Source organism: Cotesia typhae, unplaced genomic scaffold (assembly GCF_013202065.1).
Source record: "Cotesia typhae breed Kobodo isofemale line unplaced genomic scaffold, CoteBio_Ctyphae scaffold_121, whole genome shotgun sequence".
NCBI lineage: Eukaryota > Metazoa > Arthropoda > Insecta > Hymenoptera > Braconidae > Cotesia > Cotesia typhae.
In genome coordinates, this window is record NW_027423773.1 from 1,131,853 (window position 1) to 1,143,717 (window position 11,865).

The following is an 11,865-nucleotide window of genomic DNA, read 5'->3' on the forward strand; positions in this document are numbered from 1 at the left end:
TGCACAAAGAAATTACGAGAAAACAAGGTTGGGGGAAATATCACTGGGGTACTAAACTACAAGCTGATAAATTATTTGGTGGAGGATAGTGTTTAAATAATTAATTAAAATTGTCAAACAGGTGGGGAGAAAATTTTAAAATAACTTAAATTATTAAATTTTCTTACTTAATTTAAAAATAATTCAAAAAAAATTTTTTTGACAATAGCTATTCACGGTATCTTATAGAGAATATCGTGTAGTTTTCCTAAAAATTTTTTTTCATTAAAAAAATGAATGAAAATCGAAAAATTGCTCTTAATGGTGATTTTTGCAAAAACAAAAAATTTGAAGCTTTGGGGCACTATGAAAAAAAAATGGCAGCGCTTTGAATTTTTCAGGGATTTTAGAGGACACTTGGAGGTTGAAAAATTACCAACAATATCCTTTGTTCATCCATTTTATCCAAAGTTATACCAAGTTATCCAAATATCCTTAATTATGCAAATTTTTGTCGTTTTTTCAGTTAAAGTTTTCAATTCAAAAAAAAAATTTTTTGACAAAAGCTATTCACGGTATCTTATAGAGAATTTTATGTAGTTTTTAAAACCGTCCTTCGATTTTCAATATGATCAGTATTTCCAAAGTTATTGATTGTCAAAGTGAAAAAGTACTTTTTTGCTTTGACTGACGATAACTCCGCGGCAAATCATTGTACAGGCTTTTTGATTACGTCAAATTGAAGGGCATTAAATTTTCTAAAAAAGTTTTTCAGCGAAACAATGGAAAAAAATTTTTTTGAAGCCCGTAGATTTTTTTTAAGACGAGAAAAAATTTGGAAAATTTTTTTTTTGTAGTTTTCTTAGGATTTCTCCAGACCCGAACATGATAAAAAATTTTCATGGTCGTATCTAAAAACTAGATACTTGGAGCTACAATTTATTTTTTTTTTTTTTGCTGTACGATCATTTTCCTCGGAATTATAGCTCGTTGAAAATCACTCAAAAATTTCGAATTTTTTTTATATCAAAAAAAATTTTTTTTTAAATCAAGTAATTTTTTTTATCAGTGCCCAAAAATCATTAAAACAAATTGACAGCAAAAATGTGTCATCATCACAAAATTTGTTTCTGCTTCCGGAAACTTGGTACTTGAACCCATGTTCTTGTCTACTAACAGACAATTCGCTTGTCATCCTCTTCCATACGAGGGTTCATCCCTTGTCAGTCACCTCGACAAATATGTCGTGATCGATAATAAATGAGAATTCCCAGGAAATTTTATATCGACTGATTTAGAAATGTTACCCTTGAAAAGCGTGAAAAAAAAAAATTTTTAACGAGTTGCAATTAGCTCGAGTTTATTGAGGTAACATTCATGTTAGCGTGGGTATGAATATCTAGTAGACGTCGGTGAACGCGGAAGTTCATACGAGTACTCACATGAAGTGCACTTTATGCCAAAGCAACCGCTGCAACCGTTTGTCGGAAATTGCTCTTACACATGTCACAATTTCTGCTATTTTCGCTGAAAAATTCGATTTCAAGAAGCAATAAGTTTTCTATGAAAATTTTCCTGGAAAGTTATGCAACGTTGGATTTTTGCGATACGTTACACTTGTCAGTTGATACAAATTGATAGCAGATTGAATTTATCCTTCAATGTGATTGCAATGACAGAAAAATTTATAGTCAGTATCAAAAAAATATTTATTAAAATTTAATAAATTAAATAATTGTCTTTAAATAAATTAAATTTTTCAGTCAGTGTCAAAGATCTGTTGACCTTTCTTCCAATGAAATACTGCTATTACTACTCACTTATCGGCCGGTTGAAAAAATCCCATCAATTTCACGAGAAATTCAATGAAATTATTTTTAGAGAAATTTGTATGCCACCCTTACTCAGAAACTTTCCAAGTAATTCATTCTCACTAAGTTTCTTTAACGATTTGATCCCAAGTTATACTATTTTTCTTCCACGCGGTTCTAACTTTTCTAAAAAACTTTCATTGTCGCTAAAAAAAAAAAAAAAAAAAAAAAAAAAAAAAAAAAAATCATTTTTTATGGAGTTGTAGAACAAATTTCTAAGAATTATTCTGTTGAAAAAAAAAAAAAAAAATATTCGTAATGAATTTTGAAAAATCTTCGATATAAAATTTTTAACTTTCATTCTTGCTGGATAACTTTCAAGATAAACTACTTTAAAAGTTTTCTTGCCAATTAAAAGAATTCTTTGGTGACACTATCTGAAAGTTACTGTAACTTTTTTTTTTTTTTTTATTAAAACTTTGATTATATTTATTAAAGTTAAATCATTTATTTTTATATTCTAATTAAGCTTCAAGAAAAATAAATTATTAGTTGAACTTTTTTATTAAGCAACAATTATTCCTTAATTAATAAAAAGCATTAATAAGTAATTAATTTTGAGAAAAAATTTTTTTGATAAAAAATTTAAATGTCAAAAATTACTCGATCAAGTATTGATTAAAATAAAATAATAAAAAAATGACAACACTGTCTAAATTTCGATCCAATAGAATATTTATATTTTTATCTAATACTCGGTAACTTTTGTTTATTTTTATTATTTGAATTTTGATTAAATTTCACCATTTTTTGTCATCATATTTATTCAGCGATTTTACGTTTAACAACACCGCCGAATTTAAACTCGACCGATTGCTTCAGCTACTATTCGTTCAGATGAATTTTGCAGTTTTATTAAACAATTGATTTATATTTTAGCGCCCAAGAAATAAATAGAAAAAAAATTAAGTGAAATTTAATCCCTTAGTACAGAAAAATTTTTTAAAATTAATTTCAAAGCTTTAAAATTCTCCAGAATTTAATTAAAAAATTACTACATTAATTTTTACTTTGTCAAAATTAAAAATTAGTCTATTTAATTTTAAACAAAAAATTAAATTAATTAAATAATGCAATTTTATAAAAATATGTATTATTTTTATAAAATGGCATTTTAAAATTTTCTAAACTTTTTTTCCTTTTCTTTAAAAGACATTGCAATTCCGTTTGTTTCAACATTACCAATTCAATCAAGCTCCAATTGAATAGTTCAAAGTAGTTCATTACCAAGTTTCAATTGAAAGCGATGGCACGACAAAGTCCGTATGGAAAGGAAAATAAATAGAGACATTCTAAAGCTGATTTTGTGTTAGATTTTTAACAAAAGCCGATTCATGATTGCCGGCTTACGATTTTTCCAATTGCATTGGAATAAATTTATTTTAGTTGAGCACTTTGTCAGAGATTTGCAACATTTTCATCATATCGAACGGTAAATCGATAATTGATTGGTATCTATTGGAAGTATGATAGATTAATATCGTAGCCTCAGTCTCATGCAACGTATTATCCAATCAATTGGAATTTAGAATGCTTCCGCTCGCGAAATTCAAATAGAGGCGTTTCTCGATGTCATAATTGAATCTGTTTTACACAAGAATGAACATCAGACAATGTCTTTGATCGTACCGAGTGAAATAGAGTAGTTTTCACTACCCGAAAAACGCTATATGGCTGTTCTTTTGGAGAAGAGCTCCTACCTTTTCGCAAGAGCTGGTTCTGTCGGGAAAGCGATTACTGGGAGCTTTAAATAGAAAATTAACTTTAATGCACACAATATAAGAAGAGGACTAATTTAATTTCTTGTTTTTGCTTACTCTGAAAATAAGGCACTCACAATTGAAGGAAAAAATTTATCAAAAATTAAAATTTGTTATTTTTGAGAAAAAATTTTTCACTGTAATTTTTTATCAAAATTTTTCCACTATTGTTTTACTACAAAATTTTTATCAAAGTAAAAACAACCTTTAACATCATTTATCAAATTAAACGCAGATAAATTTTATCCAAAAACTTTGAGTAATAAATTGCAGAATTAGTTTCTATGCACAAAGTTGAGATGAGTGTTTTAATTAAAAGCAAAGATGAACTGAGATAGTGGTCGCTTTGTCCACTTCTGTGTTTAACGCTACACTAGTTCATATATCTATTCATATGGGAACAAAGTACACATGTGATATACAAACGACTATTCTGTGAATTACTACATTTCCATTACAATGTAGTAATGACCTTAAAGTCCTTAAACGAGATTAGGTTTTGAAAAAAAAATTACTATATTGTATCGAGAGCTTATAAACGGCACGTTCTCGGTAATGAGTTCTCTAGATAGTGGTAGTCGCTGCTGATTGTAAAACATATTTATTCATTTACTTTTTTCATTATTTTCCTGAGCTTTTCTTTTTAAGTTAAGCTGACCCATTTATCTTAGCATCGAGGGAAGAAATTCTCGGAGGGAAAAAATTGAAAAAAGAGTGTAATGGAGAAAGTGACAAATATGAAGAAACTTGGAAATAGTACGAGGTTTAATTCAACATTTACTCCCAAGAGTATCGTCCGTTTGGTTTCTTTTTATGCTTTTTATCGAGTAAGAGCTATATAGGTACTACTGTTGATTCTAGAGAAATTTATTCTTTTGAAATGTTAAAAGTTAAATGCATTTTTATCGATGATATTTTTTTTTTTTTTTTTTTTTTTTTTATTAATAATTTAATCAACTCTTATAATTTAGATGAAAAATATGAAAATATATCATGTAAGCAAACTATTCATAAAAATATATGCAAATCCTAAATTTATGCACGCGCTTGCGCGCGAAAATTTAAATTCTAATTAATTATAAAGAAGCTTCGAAAATCCAAAAGTGCACAAATAAAATTCATTGAAATAAAATACAAAAAATAGATAATTTTTTTTTTTTTTTCTGCAGAATTTCATTACATAATACGAAGCATATTTCACATCGATTTATACTGATAGGACAAATAAATTCTATAGCATACCATGTATAGATTGACACTTAAAATATAATGCCAGCGGTGATTCATTTGATGAATCCGAGAATCATCAATACATAAATGATCTGAAACCTTATTTGTGTGACATGTTATGTGCACGAGATAGAATTGATTTTGGTTTATATTTCTCTAACTGGTGACTATAATACAACAGTAGCGGTCGTATGTTGTGTTATGCCGAGTATACCAACCATCCCAGCGAAATACGAGTAAAAGACGAGGCATCGCAAACATAAATCTCATTTCATCGGCTTTCGTTATCAGAAGCTCAACAACGTTCTTTTTGTACTCCATATTTTTTTCAATCATTTGAAATCAGTGATTCAACTTTAATTTAAATAAATTAATTAATTTAACTACTAGCTGATCAATACTGTCATTCATTTTTAAAAAATTGCATTAATTATTTTTATTTTAAAATAAATACAATAAATAAATATATATATGAACCAACCTCAGAAAAAGCTTTGACGTTGAGCTTAGATGTCATTGAACTCCGACCTTTCAGTATCAGAATCCAACGTCTGTGTGGCTAATTCTATATTCGATCTGTATCTCCTTCTCAGCCAATCATTTAGTTAAGATTAATATTCTTAACTGGAAAATTCTACAGTAGAATCTCCATCCAGGAGATTGAGAGCTGCCTTAATATATTATGCTGATCGCGTTCGTCAGTAACGCAAATAAGGAACAAGAAGCTTCGTATAAAACGAAAAACATCCGAGAGATTTTATCTTTTTATTGCCTTTGATACTGGGAAAAGTTAAAAGTTATTAAAATTAGCCTGAAACTACTCGAGAGCGGATGATGGAGTTTGCTAGTATCGTTTGGCACGTACATATTATTATCTAAAGAAAGATAGTGCATAGCAAGGGTCGCCCACCTGTTGCCATGGCTACCGTTGGGAGAGTAATAGCCCTCTGGCAATTACTGATCTGGCTATGAATTTACTTTTCATTGCCACGCATACCACGTTTATCAATTTTAACGATCCGTTTGAATTATCAAGGAGTACAAGTGTATATACGGTAACAGTAAAAAGAGTACAATATAAAGCACAAAGGATGCTAGATATTAAACGAATAGCCGAATAAAAAGAGTTTGGTGATGTAAATAAAATAAAATAAAATAAAATTTACATTTCGTTGAATTTTATGGAATGCATATTTAATTAAATGTCCTGGATTTTTTTTTTTTTTTTTTTTTTTTTTTATTTAGATTGATTAGATTTTCTGTGACAGAAATAAATCAAAAATATATATTTAATGTTTAACAATTATAAAGGCGCGCAGTAGCCTAGCGGATCCAGCCCTTGCTTACCAAAGCATTGGACCGGGTTCGAATCCGGCGTACATCAATGAATATTTTCAATATTTAAGGGTATTATTCTGCTCAGCCCAAAAAATAAAACAAATTAAAATTGAATTTTTTTTTTAATTGCAGTTTTAATTTTTCAAATTTTTTACAAATAAAATTGAAAAAAAAAAATTTTTATAATAATTTTTTTAATTGAAAAATTTTTTTAATTTTTAAATGTCGGCTAACTTTATTGTTATTGTTAATTTTTGATGATTTAAGAGCCCTCTCCAAAAGGCAGCTCAAAAAAAAATTTTTAAGAGGTCGCTCTAAATTTTTTTAAATTTCAAAAATCTAATTTTTTTCTTTTTTTAATTTTTTTTTCTCATTAAGGTATAATTTTATGGACGAAAAAAAAAATAAGTTTTTGAAAATTTGTTAAAAATTAAAATTTTGAATGGTCGCTGATAATTTTTTTTTTTTTATTAATTAGTGTAGTACTTGAAATATTTTTGTGTAAAGTAGAAGACATCTATTCAACTATTTGTAGAGAAGAAGCTCAAGAATTATTTCCAATTAAGCAATAGTATAAATGTACATTATACATTATTCATTTATTCATAAATCAAGCGTCTTTTGCCTTACTCAATTTAGTTAATTGATTTACTTTATTTTCCTCAATAAACCTCGAGCCATTAACAGCAGTAATCCCCGATAATCTTAGTCGTCGGCGACATAGTCACCTGTTTTGTATGGATGACGTTTCTATGTATGAGAGTAACAGAGCAATATAACCAAGGCTGCTAAAGTGAGCGATAACGTTAAATTATACGAGCTATTATATTGAGATTGTATTCTCCAAAGAGCAACTATTATTTGAAATATATCATCATAAAATTTTATTATCTATTGTCAAGTATAAATAGGAACCTATTTACAAAAGATATGTCAGGATTCTTTTCTGTGCCTTGGATAAAAACACTTGAATGTAATGCTACTTTACCGTGACATTAAAATAAGCTTAGACAGTTCCAGGATTTTCATAACCTGGAACCTATATGTGTGTCTTGTATGTCTACAATACAATTTATTTAATCTAGGTTATTACAATTAAATTGTATTACAAATGTTACAATTAAATTATATGTAATTTTAATTTAAGCAAATGTATTTTGTAAAATTTATATTTTTTATTATTTTCTCTTGAATTTCCAATAATTCACGATCACATCTATGATGAAAAAAAAAAAAAAAAAATAAACTATTTTAAATGCAATATCTGGTTTTGACTTCCACTGCCAGTGAATATAAAAATAAATCCTCATCTTACATACACCAACTGTTTTATAACTTTGAAGAACATATATGAAATTCTGTCTGTGATAGCAAATAATCCAGAAAATTACTGACTCAGTCCTTGCAATTTATATTTTTATTTATAAAAAAATAAATGTAATTTATCCGTGCATAAAATTTTTTTTGTTTTTATTTTTTTATAAAATAAAAAATGCAATTTTTATAAAATAAAAAATTGTGTGTGTCATTTTGAGAGTCTATTCTTAAAAAAATAAATCTTAAAAATTTATTATTGTATCAAAAAACAATTTCAAAAATCTATTTCACAGCAAGCTCAGAAAAGTTTTATAAAAAAGAATAAAACGACAGAAACTAAAAAAAAGCTATATGTCCGACTCGATGAAAGAGCCTTAAATCTGATACTCTTTAATCGAAGGAAAGAACTAAGAAGTGGAATAAAAGAAAAAAAAAAATCTTTTCGATAAAAAAATGCAATATGTAAGATGTTGTGGATCACAATTTAAAGTAAAGAATCGAAGGCCTAGTAAGTATAAAAGAGGAAGAGAGAATTAACGAAGAGTATCAGTAAGATGTCAAGTAAGTTGTGGAGGAAAACGCAAGCACAGAAAATGGATAAAGGAAAGCCGAATGAAGTAGAACTGGAATAGAGCGAGGGTTGTTTCTCTCAATTAAATGTTACCGAGACACTCTATCTTCTTCGGTTCAATTACGCGTGCATTCTTCTTTGTCCCAGCAGACTTTATACTGCTACACTATTTTGTAGTATTTCAATGTATACTTACCGGAGAGTAAGGCAGAAGCGGAGGCACACTTCTCAGACTACTTTAGCGTATAAAAAAAGGAAATAAACTCGTTAAAGCTTGATAAATTTAACGAGAACTTGGTGCTATTGGTTTTCTTTGTTACGTTTATCCACTACTTTGTTGCGAATGATTTTTTTTTCTTCCTTAAACTCAATGGATGAGATCTAGTTTACTTGTTTGAAGGAAATATTATTTTTTTAATTTTTAACGTGAATAAAGTCAAACTTTTAATTAACAATGATATAAACTTATTAGTTTTCTGCAAAGTTTGTATTTTTACGCGGAATGCTATCAAATTATTTTTGTTGGGGTAAATTATTATTTTTTTTTTTAAGTAGACTGTTTCTATTGACTTGATGGCTCTTTCAAGAGGCTTCAGAGTTTACTTAACCGATTCAAGTTGAATTTGCAGAAAATCTAAACTAAGGGAAACTCTTGAATTTCGCAATCCCAATTCCGATCGGTCAATTCGGTTAAAAGTTAACACATTTGCATACACAGTCTTGTGGAAATAGTTTGGATAAGTTTTTAGAGCATTGAATTGTTTGTTAGCACTGACAATTAATTTTTGGAAATTTATAAAAAAATACAGTAATTTATAAACTTAAGCAATATAAAAAATAATTTTAGGTCTAAGAATTTTAATTAAATATTGGTGAGGCTATTTAATTATTCTAGAGCTCCATATTTTTCTCAGTTTAATTATTAACTAATTTTTTATGAAAAAAAAAAAAAAAATAAATTGCATTTGTAGGTTTATTGCACACAAGTTTTTCCATGAGCCATTCACTTTATTGGTCCAGTAAATTCGTGTCATTCCATTGAATACAGCTCGGTTGAAACAGTGTTAGCAGCAGTAGTGGAGGTGAAGGTAGAGCCAGAAGTGCGGAGTAAGTAGAGTAATAGTAATAGTACACTGCGGGGAAAAGCTTCGGAGCTTTAGTGTGCTGTACAGAGAGTATATAGTATCATAGGCTATCATCAGTTGGGTGTGGCTCTTACTCAAATGTCAGGTACTTGCGGTCGTGCCAACAAGCTGAGGGAATTCGAAATGCACAAAGGTGATCATCGATACTTGCCAGGATTGGTTGACGAGTAAGTGCCCGTTGATGTATGTCCATCAGAAACTCTCTAGGTCGACTGAGTTACCTGTATTGAACCTACACATCTTCACCTATATCCCCACGTCTGATAGGTTAATCCTTCATTTCGGACCTGTCACTCTCACGGCCTCAATTTCCGATGGGACAAATCCTTCACGAACTTGTAATTTTATTTTATGCCGCAAAGTTATTTTCGGACGACCAATTTAATTAGTTAGTTTGTTATATACGTTGAGTCGTGAATTATTTTAAATAGATTGCCACTTGTTTTAGTTGTTTTCTATCAAACGTTGATAGAAAAATAAATTTTTTAACTTGAAAAAAATCCACGCAAAGTTGTCAAATTTTTAAAACTTCCTGAAAATTTGTAAATTCAATCTACGTAGCTTAATAATTAATGAAAAATAAAAAAACATTAAAAATAAAAATATTTTAAGATTCAAAATAGAAAAAGTGACCGGAATGAAAATCAAGTGAATTGAAAGTAATATAATCCATTTGGATTCATCGACGTGGATGCCGCTTGTATCCTGACAGTAGAATAAAAGGTTTTTTCGGCAGATAAATGGGTTTAGAGGGTCTAGAAAAGTTTTGCTGAAAATGATGAGAGAGTAAAGCTTGAAGGATTCCTGAGACTTGACTTGTAACGACTCTAGAATTGGTTTCTGAGTTTCAGACGTGCCTTCGTGCTAGATAAAAGCGCGGAAAGAATGACTCTTGTTATTTCTTTTAATAATTTTTTTTTTCTTTTGAATTTTTATAAACTAGTTTATTTAATCAACATTGTCTTATTAATTATCAACTATGAAGTTCTTTTGTAATTAAAAATTCGAAAAGTTTTATAAGATCGTTTGAGCTTGAGAAATCTAAGAAATGCGGAAAGAAGAAGGGAGGAAAGTAGGACATTCCATTCCACGTGGTAAAATAGTAAATTTAAATATCATACCTTTCCCTTTGAAAGGAGCGCACACATTGCTTTGCTCCATGTGTGGCTTTAATAGTTTAAATTCTTATCATTGCTAAAAGGTTATTCAACTTGTCTATTACGTTTGTTTAGTGTCTCATTATTATTTAATAATGTAAAATTTTATTTTATTTAGATTTTTAATAATTTAAATTTCAAAATTAATTCAAACAGAAAAAAAAAATTTTTTTAACTAAAAAAAAAATTAATTCAAAAATTTTTTAATTATTTTTTATAATTTTGTTATTGATAATTTAAAATTTTAAATAAATTAATTTTAATTAAAATAAAAATTTTTCAACCAAAAAAATAATTTTGACGATCTTAATTGTCTTGAATTAAATAAAATTTTTATTATATTTTTAATCAATAAAATAGTTGAAATTAAAATTTTTAATTTTGTGTTTTAATATCATAAAAATATAGCAGCTGGATTTTATTTTACAGAATTTATACTTTTCTCAGGATGTTATAACTGATGAAATATTTATCGCAGGAACAATAAATTTGATAGAGTAAATTTATTGTCGGTATAAAATCGAAATATTGTGTTAAAAAGCTTGGATTTATTATACTTTTAGTCCATAATATTCGAGCACTAAAATTTAAAATCATCGGGCATGAATTAAAATTTTTTTATTTTTTGGCTGCCATAAAAATGTATGTATGTAAATAAATACTATGTGGATATTATGCGACACCTAAGGTAAGATATTGTCAGTACGTTGTGATATGACGAGTAGATGTTAATCCAACAGATCCTGGAGAATCGAGGAACCATGTTGTGGAATAACAAGGACTTGTGGAAGCACAATGTTAAGCCTTTCATACCTACAACTTGACCCGGCTGGAATATAGAGATATTCTCCTTGTCTCAGCTTGTGTCTGCTTTGGAATTCTGAGATACTAATTCTCTTTAAATCAATCCAACACTCTAAAAAATATAATTTATTTTACGTAGCGAATATTGCTGTTTGAATTAGTATTTTCTTCCATGTAAAAAAAAATTTTAATTTTTTAAATATGATAAATATATAAACTCCAGGAATGCCTTAATGGGGTTTTCCAACAGAAAAATTTTTTTATTAGATACTATCAAAGCAATATCACAAAAAAGAAATGTCACTAAATATTCACCTGTCCTACATGTTCTTAAAAAAATTCCTTGCGTTCTAAATTCACAACAGACATGGATTTTTTTTTTTTTTTTTTTTTTTTCACAAATAAATTTCCGATACACCCAAATAAATTTATTCAAAGAAAAATTTCAATTCACTCACTATTTATTTTAGACAGTGATGTAAGCCGAATCTATGACGGAAAAGTCAATAAACGCCGTTGCAATTTCAATAATGGTCCGCTGAAAAAATCTTTTCAGCTCGTTAGCATAAAAAACTGGTCTTTTCATCCCTTTATACTGTTCCATGTATATCAACGATTAAATGGATGGTTGTATAGATAAAAAAAATTTTCCAAAACAAAAGCTTTCAATTTACTATTTTTTTTTATTCTTTT